At 35.6% G+C, this 10,623-nt stretch overlaps 1 long non-coding RNA gene across 5 annotated transcripts; it reads left to right on the forward strand.

The window, feature by feature from the left end:
- Window positions 1–796: 796 nt before the first annotated feature.
- Window positions 797–10,300, forward strand: LOC135287049 (uncharacterized). 5 transcript variants are annotated; one of them, XR_010350952.1, is made up of 5 exons: window positions 797–931; window positions 1,268–1,378; window positions 8,774–8,880; window positions 8,981–9,031; window positions 10,203–10,300. It is a non-coding gene; the product is annotated as an uncharacterized LOC135287049 (long non-coding RNA). The 5 variants fall into 5 exon arrangements; XR_010350950.1 differs by having other exon boundaries at window positions 8,788–8,880; XR_010350959.1 differs by lacking the exon at window positions 10,203–10,300 and adding an exon at window positions 9,570–9,590 and having other exon boundaries at window positions 8,788–8,880; window positions 8,975–9,031.
- Window positions 10,301–10,623: the final 323 nt, after the last annotated feature.

Here is a 10,623-nt window from a genome sequence, read left to right on the forward strand (position 1 = left end):
ACACTCTCTGCTTAAGATTTTTGTTGGTTGTCCACAAAAAATTACAGTACTGGGAGAACTCAGCCTTGAACAGAAAGGCACAGTTAGTTTTAAACTGAAAAAAGAAGATTAAATGTAATCACAAAGCTCTTCCATTACTGTCAGTAAGTTGAAATGCTGGATGTATTATGATTATTGTTAATTGTTTCTCTTTTTTTTTTTTTTTTTTTTTTTTTTTTACGTTTTCCCTATGTGATGTAGTTGGTTTGAAACAGTTTAGTATATTTTTTTCTTCTGGAGGAATTTTGAGCAAAGAACATGCATTGTTTCATTGTTCCACTTCTGCTTCATTCGCCTGCAAATTATTTGATTTTTTTTTTAAATCGCTATTATATCATTACTTCAGAGGAAAATGACTGGAGGATATGTTCTCCTTTTAATCTTCCTTTGCCATGTAATAAGAAGGTGGTTAGAGACTGGGCAAGGAAGAACAAAGAAGATATTGTAACAGCAGGAAAGTCTTATTCAAATTCCTAAATGAACAGAGAGAATCGGGCCAAGACATTGCTAATATTTTCCATCACTTTTGATTGACCTCAGCTTTGAATCAGAAAACACCACCTGGACACACTGTCTGCAGCATATCCCAAAATAAACATTGCCAGTTACCACACACTCAGGGGATTACCTTACCTTTGTAAGAGAAAACAAAAGCAATAGCAAGTGCAGAAGAATTTATGTGGTGCTGTAAATCTTCCATTCCCAAAGTCTGGAATCCTCACTATGATGTTACAGCCATGGTTACTGATTATCCAGTGTTTTGTAGCTAGGGCAATTGTCAGCCTCCAGCCAGGGTTGCATTACTTCTGTCTCATTCTTATTTACATCAACATTTTCTATCCTATTAAATATAGTCATAAAGTCTTGTAGCCAAAGTCTACAGCAGGCAGAGGTAAACAGCTCCAAAAAAAAAAAAAAAAAAGTTAATTTCCTTAGGAGTTCACCAATATTAGGAAGGATATCTAGGATATTAGGAAGAAGTTTTTTACAGAAAGAGTGATAGAGTTCTGGGATGGCATGCCCAGGGAGGTGGTGGAGTCACCATCCCTGGATGTGTGTAAGAAAGGACTGGATGTGGCACTTAGTGCCATGGTTTAGTTGAGATGTTAGGGCAGGGGTTGGACTTGATGATCTTTAGGGTCTCTTCCAACCTAATAATTCTGTGAATTCTGTAATATAACACTAAAATTCAATATGAGATAATTCCTAGTCAATGATTCTCTTACAGGACTTGGCTAAGATAAATGGAATTGAGGGGACTTTCAGAGGCTCATATTCAGAAGATATAGTCAAATAAAGGCTAAACCATTCCTAAATGGAGCAGCAAGGAGATACAGAGGTAAATATGACTAAAAATAAGTAAAATTCTGCTTTATGCTTGGCCTGATCATCCAGATTTCCTCCTTTATTTTTTTAATGGGATCTTTAAAAATAGTCTTAGAGAATCTACGTGATTATAAATACACTGAATGTACTTAACTGCATAGTTCTGCCAACCTTCTGTATAACAGCCCTCTGATTAGGGAGCTCAAGTTAGAAGAGCAAAAAACTGCAAATATGAGTCAAATAGGAAACCTGAGCTTTTCTCCTAGATTATGTAGGAAGGAAGTTACATCTTCTCTACTGAGCGAGGTATGATAAAATATGGTTCAAGATGGCCTTTTCTCAGTTTTTCAGGTAATGCAGTTTTTATAGCAAAGACAAGAATACAAAAATACTATTATTTTAGAGACTTTTAGCACATGATATTTGCCTTGAATTCAGGAGTATTTTCTGGTGTTGTTCAGGCACAGCCTGAGAACCAGAAGTCTCATCAAATCACAACAGAGATTCAGTCCAGAACATCTTGATAAACCTTGGAACTGGGCCAACAGAAATTGCAGAAGGTTCAAAAATAAAAGCACAAAGTTCTGCACATATGGAAGAGCAATCCCATAGAATAGTAAATGCTAGGAAGTAACTCTGGGAAGAGGTGCTGGGAAGAGACAGACTAACAACCCTGTGGAAAAGGTCTACTTCACAGTGTTTATGGAGGAAAATCTTACCTGTCTTATCTGCTTGCAATGGAGTTTTACATTAAAGAAACAGTGCTTGACTTCTCATCCAGACTGGGCAAGAGTCAATACAGAATATCCTTGACCTGTTGCCTGTATTTTAATGCTTTGTACTTCATAGACATGTCTTTACACCTAAGTGTCTCTTGCCACTAAGCAGAATGCCTCCAGCAAAAGTCAGCGAGAAAAATTCCTCACAAATCCAAATCTTGTTATCTGGGTCTTGAAATCTTCTACTGTGAGCTTGCGAGACAGAGATTTAAATGCCTAAATGCACAGAGAAAATGCATAAACTCAGTACTCTTATGTATCTGCAGGTGAATGTCTCTTGGTTTCTCCCACTGGTTATATTTCATTTTGCATGAGAAAAATTTTATTCAGAGTGCAAGAATGACCCTTTCAGCCTAACAATTGCCATTTGTGATATGAAAAGCTGTGGTTTTTCTTTCTTCTCTCAAAAATCATTCCAGGAAAAAGTGAACATCTTTACAAGGAGAGCCTGAGAGCACACTTAAAAATATGCTAAGGCAGAGCAAAGCCACAGTTCTGGGAGAAAGGGGAGATATAAAATCCATCAGTCAGAAAAGGCACTGAATCTTTACTCTCCTTCACCTTAATTTATTCTTTTCATTCTGGACTGCTGCATCAGAGAATGACACCACCCACTGCTTCTGGCCCATTTGCAAATGTAACCTAAACGTGCAGAAACTTTTTCTGAAATTCAGAAGCGTAGTTGACATTTTTTCAGTCAACTCTAGCTGCATTTCACTAACAAATGTCACAGCATGCTGCTTGAACAGCCTTGTTTCATGAAGGAAACAAGCAGAACCATCACGCTCAGCAACCTCAGGAACAGGGATGCAAAAGGAAAATAATTTCTGTGCGTCTCCATGAAACCACATGATAAAAACTGGCAACATCATTCACACACAAAATTCATACGTGTGCCAACAGTCAGATTCACAAGGAACAGCATTTAGCAGTCCAGTTAATATCCTAAACAGAGGAGGGGTTAAAAGGATTCCAGTACAAGTAGCTCTCATTTACCCTAACTGGTGATCTCTGTAGCAGAGATGATGTTCTGAGAAACAACAATGGGTTCCTCTATTATTTCTCTTTATGTTCATCTTCAGAGTATGGACGTTATTTTCAGAGAGTATCAGTCATTACAGTCTCACAGTACATTACTGTAAATATTTCTAGAGAAGAAAAATATACTTCTGTCATAACACTTTACCAACACAGCCAGCGATTTCAAAGTAATATTTTATCAAAACACACACATTTTGGTTTTCTTAGCTAACTCACAGAATGAAAGATACAGTCTTTTTTTCTTTTTCCTTCCTTTTTCTATTTTCCTTTTTCTTTCTTTTTCCTTTCTTTTTCTTTGTTTTTTATTTATTTATTTTTCTTCTTTTTCTTTTTCTTCTTTTTCCTTTTCTGTGTTAGATGTTACTAGCAATATATTTAACTGACTTTGAAGGAATCAGTAATAGCATATATTATGGTTTATTATGGTTTCTTCTAACATTTCACCTGTGAAAATAAACTGCACAAAATGGAGTTCACATAAAAGATACCAGGGTCAAAGACCATTGGAGTAGGCATTGTAGATCCATTACAATACAGTACCCATAGGCAGTGATTATTTATTGGAATATGTTATGAGTCATGGCAATTCATAACACTACGCTCTCTGGAAAATTCCATTTTCCACTCTGAGCCAGCATTAGGCTTACAGTACATACATTTTGATTAACTGAGACACAAATGCATCCCAGCAGTTACAGGAGAGTTGTTTCCTTTCTTTCCTAAAATTGAGAGATACTTATTATTTCCAGGAAAATAAATAAGGCCATGTGGAATGAAGCATTTACAATTCTTGGCAGGATCCTTAAAATGAATAAGACTGTACATGAAAGCTTGTTTGACTGTCTATTTAGTTTCATTTTAAAGATTTCAGTCTTATCATTCATGATTTATGCACAACATGTACTGCCACTTGCTGGTCTGTTCTATAAATACCTTCATAATTTGAATTAAGATAATCTGTTATCTGTGCTTGGTAGATGTATTACAGCTTTGTACTCGCTTAAAGTTCCACCAAACCATAAAGCCTTTTTTCATTTTAGATTTAGCTAAAAATATTCGCCCATTAGAATAGCAATCATCATTAAAATTAGTTCCGTGATTCTACTGATTAATTTTAAAGCAACAAGCAAGGTTTCTGAAAATTTACAATTAAATATATTTTTAGACAAAACCTGACAATTTTTAAGAGTCTAGAGAGGCAATTACCCAGCATAAAATCTGCAGGACACAGTTAGAGGGAAGAGGAAGTAATTTGAAATAAATACATATATTAATATAAATATGTCATAAGAATATTGCCAGAGGCAACAGAGCAGTATTGCTAAAATGTTTTAAATTAGTATATTTTAGACCTTTCCAGCTCTCTTCAGACAAATGTGGATCCTTCTGTAAAGGGGGCTGGTTGTTTTTTTATGAATATATAGTTTGTGTTTAAACAAATGTAAAACTTTTCATCTTCTATCACCTCTGTAGTTTCAGTGAGACAAATGTGAGTTGTTGGCTTAGGAGATGCAAGATAAGGGTTTATTGTTACATTCTGGTAAGTAGGCATTTTTTAGTCACATGAGGAATTTGAATCTTATGTTCACTTTTGGCTGTTGCTAAAAGAAGGGAATAACCTGTTCTCATATCTGTGAGAGAGAATAAAAAATGGTGGAGCCAAGGTGCAGTGAGAAACTATAGCTTATGTCTATTAGGAAATGTTAAATCACTGGCACAGGCTGCTCAGAGAATTTGTGGAAATACCATCACTGGAGATCTTTAAGATAAGTTAGACAGTAAAAGGTTATAGCTTGATGCCTTTATTCAGTCACACTAAGTATCACATAAATGTTCTGAAAAGCATTTAAAAGCTATGTAATGCCTTTTTTTACACAAAGCCATAAAATATTTTGCATGTTTTCAAAGTTCATCTTCATCTACAATCAGAAAAATTTGAGATCTGAGTCTTTATTCTTTTTAATTTTCCTATTTTCTTTAATTTGATTACCTGAGTCTTAGAAGGGAGCTTTGACATTTCTCACGTGCTGGGGTCCAGTAGTTGGTAGCTACTGGACTAGAAAACCTCTTGAATCTCTCTGTCATCTTGTTTGCCTCAAATAGTTTCTGAAAGATGGTCCTTCTGTTTAAAATTTAAATTATGCTTAAAAGTCAACTGAGTAATACAAATTCTAATTTTAAGTCTGAAAACAAGCCAAAGTCTGTAACTGCCAAGTACTGTCATAGTTTAGGAAATATTAACATGGGTGCAACCTTAAACTTTGGCACATTCTAAAACTTTTTTAACAGTAGGATGATACTCAAAGAAAGATGTAATGGCATATATTTTTAAATTAAGAACTGCCATCACCTTTAGATTATGGGGGTAAGGAGAAGGCCTGCATAAGCCAATAGATTTTTTTTAAGTAGGAAAGAACAAAATAACTCTTTAAATTGAAATTAAGTCCATTTCCTTCCCTTAAACAACCAATGTGCTAGACAAGATTTTAATCTGTTTATCACCTTTTTTAATTCTTTTATGATTTTATTGCTCATGAACATTGAACATCTTACAGTAAATCAGATTTCAAGCAGCAGAACAAATTAAAAAAAAAAGGAAACTGCAAGTTCCATTAGAAGCATAATGGGGACCGTGAACGAGTATTTGTTGTTAAGTTTGTGAGTCAAGGAATTAAATATTGTTCAACTGACAGTACCTGCAGATGCAGTCATAAAATACCAGTGATGAAGTTAAATTGCAAATAATAGCAGTCTACAGGCTGTCACAAGTGACCACTGGACACTCTTGAAATGCCATCCTTGAGCTTTTTGAATAAAGAGTGGCGGTAGATATTTTTTTTAAAGGGTGTGGGAAGGCGAAGGACAAACTTGTAGCAGACTGTTTTGATGTGCCAGGGCAAGACAGAAATAATTAACTGGGACCTACCTGTCTCTGCTGTACAAGGAGTGCATTGTGCAGAGCTCACAGCTCTCTCTTTGTCCTTCTGAGCACTGCAGGGATAAACAGGAGTGACTTAAGCTCTAAGAAACAGCTCCAAAGACTCCTGAAGCCAAAAGACTCATGATCAGCTCCTTGATTCGGCTCAGATTCCCTGTCTGCATTGTAAAACTGTCCTGAACCTTCAGAATAAGCAAAACACCTGGTTACTACCTGCCTCAGCTCTCTCTGCACATTATATAACAAAATTTGGCTTTCTTTTTGGACCATATTTTGTAATAAGGACTGGTATATAATAAACATATAAGAGTTTCTGGCCTCATTCCCTCACTATCTAGCACATAAAGCAAGTCTTGTTCCTTCCTCACTCCTACAATCTTCCCCTGATCCACATCTTCATATTTAGCAGATAAAGGAGATCAATACAGCTGAAACATTCTTTTGCTCATCAATCAACAAGATGGAAGGGCCTCATGGTCTGTATTGTTGTTTCAGTTTATGGAAAAGAAAACAAAATTCCCACTTCCTCTTTAACAGAAAGTGCTTTGGTCTGCTCACAGCCAAAGGCTGCATTGCTCTTTTCTGAATGATCATGCATGGTGAGGGCTTATAATTAATATGGTTTAAGCAGACTGTGAAATGATATATTAATCCAAAAATTATCCAGTAAAGACTCACTTCTGATTGGTTATTTCTTTGTGAATACATAGCTTCTGATTAAACAAATTTAAAACTTTTCATCTTGTATCACCTCTGTAATTTCAGTGAGACAAACATGAGTTGTTGGCTTAGGAGATGCAAGATAAGGGTTTGTAGTTACATTCTGGTAAATAGGCATTTTTAGTCATATGAGGAATTTGAATCTTATGTTCACCTTTGGCTGTTGCTAAAGGGAGGGAATAACCAGTCTGTTAGTACATTCTCCTGACCATTTGAATAAGAGAAAAGTCTGTATCCAATCCATCAGGCTTCAGCCATGTGAAAGTGACGTTACTGGTTTGAGCAACCGCCTGTGTTCTCATTGCTGCTGAAGGAAAAGGAATATGTTACATAATACCCATTTTGGCAGTAGATACATCACTTTCTGGAGATGTCAACTTCTCTCCAAAGACAATACGGGCTCCTGGAAGACAAGGCTGGAAAAGGGCCCGTCCTTTTACATGGTGCAAGTTAAGTCAAATGAGTTCTGCCAAGAGGCTGCTGCTGCTATAAATCACAGCATGCTTGTGCCCAGTCTCACACTGCCACAGCTCTCTCAAAGCAGCTGTAAGAAGTGACAGCTGCCTGGCAAGATACTAGACTTAAATATGAGCAGATAAGAAGTGAGATGGAGTGATTTTGGACTTGGAAGAAAAAAAGAGGAAAATATGAATCATCCATTTTATACAGTATATTATACCTTTTATGGTTCAAAGCAACATTTGTGTGACACCCCCTACAGAGGGTAAATTTCCAATAGGTTCTCTCAAGATGCTTTTCAGCCGTGCAGCAAAAGTGTTCTAGTATTCATCTGAAATGCTATACTGCCCCTCTATTTTACTTCTTAAAAAATTCAAGTAAAGCAGAAAATAGTTAATAAATACAAACTCTCTCATGAGACTTTGGCTGCTTCTAAGCATCAAAAATAAGGAAAACTTGCGATTTCAGTAAGATTCTATGGCTATCTGCTTTAAATCTTGGAGAAAAAAAAAGAGAGAGACCACAGGAGGTGAGGGAAAGAAGCTTCTGAATTCATTAACAATGTAGATTTAGATGGAACATTTTTGGATTTATGACAGGTTTTATGTGTGATTTTTATGGTTTTGTTCACCATTCATAATTCCCATTTTGTAAGCATAAATCTTCCAAAATACCTCAGAAATAAACAGACACAACACCCGTTTCTGTGTACCATGAGTGACCATTATAATCTATCTGCTTCGTGAGGAAAGTCTGGCAGTTCAAATCCTTTTAAAACAAAGAGAGAGCAGACCAGACTCAGGCAAAGGCTCAAATGCCAATAATGGCTAAAAGCAAAATTATTGGCAATGAAAAAGAACTAATGAAGGGGTTTGTGATGGAGATGTAAATAACCTTTTTGTTCTCTCTTGCTTTCTGTTGCTCAGTATTTTGTGAACAGAATTAACTAGGAATATTTGAAAATCCTGGGAGAGAGGCTGTTTATTGATCATGGTTAGTTCTGCCTGCCATGCTTGCAGTGCTCTGAAATTCATGTTTTAATTTGCATGAACTGAAATGATTGGCCTGTGTAATGATGAATTGAGTATTATTATTAATTTGGAAAACATTTAATTAAAATTTAAAAGAATTAGTAATAGGATATTGATGGCAATGGGTATACGAAATGGTTTCAATACATATTGATTAAATCCCACAAAAATTGCATATGTAAGGAGATAAAATTAAATAGGAAACTGTCAACAATAGCTAGTCAAGCCTGTGTTACTGGTTTAGATCTACCTTGAGATCACATGAACAAAATATAATTATATGAACTCTTTATGTAATATTTTGTAGCACATTTGTTTGCATTTAAATTGCTGTGGCTGTAGAAATTGATTCCTGTCCAGGAGTTTAGACTCACATAATCCTAGGATGATTCTTTCCTTTCCTCTTTTTATTATACACAAGAGGAGAAATCTTGGTTCAGAATTTTTCTTTTAGGTTACCAGGAAGATGACAATCCAACTGGTGGACATCCTGTTCCTCAAAAGCTATGTCTGCATCAATTTCACACTCACTGCAGAAAACGGAAAGGTGAGAGACCTCTTCAAATCTGGCAATGCTACAAAGCTTCTGGGATGTCAACCTAAAGTGCTGGCAACACACAGATTATCAAACTAATTTTGAGTTCCAGGAGAACTTCCAGACTGACAGATGTAACCTTAGCTAGAAATCAGGCACTGTGGTGAGTAAACTAAAAATACAGAGTAACTTGAAATAAGATCATGTCTTTTGGAAACTGTGAATTGTCAGAATTTATTTTAATTTTTTTCTAGCATGAGGAAAACATTTAAAAAAATCAACCAAATAGAGAAAACTGTGAAATTAAAACTTAGGCGCTCCCTGAATTTCAATATGATTTTGGACTTGCTTTGCAGGAATTAAACTACAAGTATTTAGCAGATTAGAAACATTATTTTAGATCCAGAATAAAAACAAAAACCCATCAAACAACAACAAACCCTTACCTTTTTTAAAAAGGTGTGTTGAGAGATGTGTGATCCTGGGAGTTGTTTGTTTGTTTCTTTTGTTGCTGCTGTTATTTTTTCTTTTTTTCTTTTTTCTTTTTGTTTGTTTGTTTTGGGGTTTTTTTGGGGTTTTTTTTTTGGTTTTTTTTTTATGTACATGCAATTGCCATTTTTAGCAGTCATGAAGGGAGAGTTCTTAAACACAACAGTGATTTACTGTCGTTATTATACGATTTTTTTGACAACTGACATTAGAAAAGGAACCTTGAAGATGACAAAGAATGATATTCCTCCAGAATATGTGAAACTGGGCCTAGTGTGCTAATTTCCCTTACTTTTGGAGTCAGAGATCCAGGATGTCCTCTCCTCTGCTGCATATTCTACAAATTTCTCCCAAGCAAGCTAACTAACAGTAGTTTTATCTATCCACCATTAGCAAAATATAAGAATGATCAATAAAACAAAAATGTAACACAGCCACGAATACCATTGTATAGAGAATTACATAAAAATAGATAAAACATTAAATGACTTTCTTTTTTTTTTACCAATGTCATATGCATTTAAATGGTGTAACCCATGAACCTTTATTCCCATCTGCATTCCTTAGAAGATAGTTAGCATTTTTCATCCCTTTCTAACAGAAGTGACCTAAAAAACATACCTATTCTTTAAAGCAATTACATGTCTGCTTCCCTTTAAGCTTTGGTTTAGCATTTTAGGATATTCAAAGGGGCAGAATGGTACTTAGGGTGATTTTCTGAAACATAAGAGTACTGTCTCTCAGGAAGATTCTAATGAGCATCAATTTCAATTTTTAGCAGTGTAAATATGTCAGAAGAGCCTCTGCATAGTGTAAAATACTTTGATGCTCTTATGTATTTCCAGATTCACACTTCTGTGAGCAGTCAACTGTATCAGGGTCTGTGTCTCTGATTGCAGAGTCTGGGTGAGACCAATAACTCCAAGGCATGTGAATAACCCAGACTCACATGAACAATTCTGTTGAAAGCAACAAAAATGAAACAAATGCCCTAAGGCAAAAAAACAAGAATAAAGTCCTCCTACCATCTGAAGTATTCTGGGAAAACATATTCTCTTATCAATGTCTTTATAGCACTAAAATTTGTCTATCAGTTTAAAACAATTTTTATTTCTGTTTTGCTGTAGCCCTTTAGTAAATGAATGCCCAAAGCACTTCTGCCTGATCAATACCTGAATGTCTCCAAAAACATTGGTTTTCAAGCAACATTCTTCAGCTCTGAACATTAAACAATTTCCCCTCATTTCTCCATCAACTTAAAACATT

This window comes from Passer domesticus, chromosome 1 (assembly GCF_036417665.1).
Source record: "Passer domesticus isolate bPasDom1 chromosome 1, bPasDom1.hap1, whole genome shotgun sequence".
Classification (NCBI taxonomy): domain Eukaryota; kingdom Metazoa; phylum Chordata; class Aves; order Passeriformes; family Passeridae; genus Passer; species Passer domesticus.